We start from the raw sequence: 2,967 nt of genomic DNA on the forward strand, positions 1-2,967 counted from the left end.
CTGCCGCTTGTTGGCTACCATGACTTGACTGACTTCTTCATCATTAATGTATTCCCTGGCCACGTTTTGGATCTCCTGCATCGTCCACACGGGCTTAGTGGTCAGGTGCTTCCTAAAATCCTCATTGAGCAACTCGTTTGTCAAGCATAAGCTGGCCACCGAATCAGTTAAGCCGTCGATTTCCAAGCACTCGTCATTGAACCTGTCCAGGTACTTTCTGGTCGTCTCGCCGCTTCTCTGGGTTATCCCAAGCAGGTTAATGGGGTGTTTGGCCTTGGCGATTCGTGTGGTGAACTGGGCTAAAAAGGTACGGGTGATGTCTCCAAAGGTCGTCACGGATCCCTGGGGAAGAGAGTTGAACCAGCGTATGGCCGGGCCGGCCAAGGTCATAGGGAAGGCGTGACACCTCACCTCGTCGCCGACTCCTTCCAGGTTCATTCTGGTCTCGAAGGCCGTCAAATGCTCTTGGGGATCTTGCGTCCCGTCATACCTCATGTCCGTCGGCTTGTCGAAATGCTTCGGCAGCTAGACCTCGAGAATGGACGGGTGAAAGGGGGTTGCCCCCATGATTATTGGACGACTCACTCTGCCGGCCCTTTCGTTGCCTTCTCGGTTTTCTCTTCTAGCTGGTCCCATCGGGGGTCGAGTGTATATTACAGGGTCTCGTCGCTGCCTTGGCGCTTCCCGACTTTCTCCTTGACTTTCGGACTCTTCTCGGAAGCTCTACGCGTACCTAGAGCGGCTTCTCTCGGGACTTCTTTCTCCCCACTGGGGGGATTGGGGGAGTCCCGATCTGCTAGCATACGTTCTAGATTTTGCACTCTGTGTCGGAGCTCCTGCATTATCCTAGCACTGTCGCTTCCGATCCCTCCAAAGGGACGCCTCTCCTGGGATCGCGTAGGTTGGCCGGTTTGTCAAAGGGGGGATCTCGTTCGTTCGCGGGAGGAAGCCATAGAGGCCGCTCTATTGCTTCGCGGTGCTCCCTCTCCCCCTTGTTGCTCAATCGCGTCACCGGGCTCTATTGGGCCCATTAGGAAATCCATTCAGGCCAGTCCGCACAGACGGCGCCAATGTTCGGCGAGTCGGTCACCGGACGTTTCGGGTTGGAGTGATGGACGTGAGGAGCGGGTCCCGGCCTCTTCGCTGGATTGAGGGCGTTGAGTGGAGCAGACGGTTTCCCGAGGTCTTCGGATGGCGTGGGGGTGTCACCTGCAAAGGCATTCCAACGCTCAAGTCAAGACAGTGTACAGGTGATGTGTGAGTAGAGAATAAAGTGACGTACCTGAGGGGAGAGGTAGGACCCTCCCCTTATATACCTTGTCAGTGAGGAGGCCCCACAGAGGAAGGCCTCCTTCCAGAAAGGTTCCTTCTTCACAGTTGTCAAGCAGCTGGCACCAGGGGTGCATGGCCGGGTCTCTAACCGGACGGGTCATGCGCGTTGACCCATCCGAGCGGGTCGCGAACAATTCCTAAAAACATGAGAAATAATTAATTAAATCCATCACCTACTCTAAGATACAAACAATATAAATGAGGGAGCTAATAGTTCTCCCAAGCACAGTTCTCACTTCTCACACATGCACACATTTATATTACTAGTATTTTACCTCAAAACCTATTTTGATTTGAGCGTCAGATTCCCTTTTCAAGTACCCCACTCTTATGAAGATGCAAACATGGAGATACAACCCAAAATGAGATTTGTCGCATCCTCATGTCCTAATCCTATCGAGAACTACAAGAAGTAATCCTAAATTCACCTTAGACAAAGGCTAAATAAAAATAAGATATAATCCTAAATTCACTCTTATAACATGTTTTTTTTTTTTGTTTCCCACAGTATCCCCTAGTCCAGCAGATCAAGGACTAATCCACTGCAGTACTAAACTCTATTTAAGAGTTTATCACTGATCAATGGATTGTTGTATACACAAGACAGGATTCAAACCCCAACATTTTAAATATTTGATCTTATATATTTAATCTTATATAAAAATTTTGTCCAAAAGTACACTTTAAATATTTCACTACTTTAAGATCTCCACCAAGTTTTTTGTAACTGAGATCATTAATAATCATATTTGAAGTGAATTTTAAAATAATCTAATTTTAAATATAATGTTGTTCAGTAGATTATTTAATTAATAGATTACTCAAAAACATTTTGAATATTACTCGTTAAATTAGAAATAGGGGAACTAAAATTTAATTCATTATATGTTCTCTTTGGTTCTTGAAAAAGTTGATCACTTTTAGTTTCAACGTTTCTTATGATAGCTCTGCATATATCTCAATGAATTTTGATGATTAAAAAGCACAAATATAATTTAAAATTTTCATGTACTTCATCTAACATTTTCTCAAATGTCCAAACATATTAAAGAATATTTTTCCTTAAGCCAAACAAATTAGGTAGAACTAAAATTGGAATGGATCATGTAATGATTGTATAACCTCAAATTCGACTCTAAAATACTCTGGCCACCTCAAAAGCAGATTGCCGAGCGTAAAAAATGAACCAAAGTGAACCAAAGTCACGTTCCCACTAAAATGCTAATCTGAAAAATGTCAACTCATGTAAACGGTGTATTTTGACTCCAATGCTATTGAAGAGCTTCTCTCCTTTGCTCTACACAAAACAAAACAGGAAAATCATTTTCAACTCAAATGGCAAGCGTCTTTTATAGCCATATCGAAGAACAAATTAAAGAGACGGCAAAAAGAAAAGGCTTTCAACGACTCTTTAAAATGCTATCATGAACAAGACTTTGAAGACCAGAAGAATAGGAACAAAGTGCTGTAAATCCCTCTGTGCAATACCTACAGAGCCACGGTGGTTTTCTCACAAGCCTTGGAGTGCACTGCGTCACCGTTCTGGTTTTCTCACAAAGTCCAGATGTATAATACACACCACAGACCACACGGGGATCAAAAGCCATCTACATGCACGTAAAACATACCGCTTGG

This window comes from Arachis hypogaea, chromosome 11, assembly GCF_003086295.3.
Source record: "Arachis hypogaea cultivar Tifrunner chromosome 11, arahy.Tifrunner.gnm2.J5K5, whole genome shotgun sequence".
In the NCBI taxonomy this organism is placed as follows: domain Eukaryota; kingdom Viridiplantae; phylum Streptophyta; class Magnoliopsida; order Fabales; family Fabaceae; genus Arachis; species Arachis hypogaea.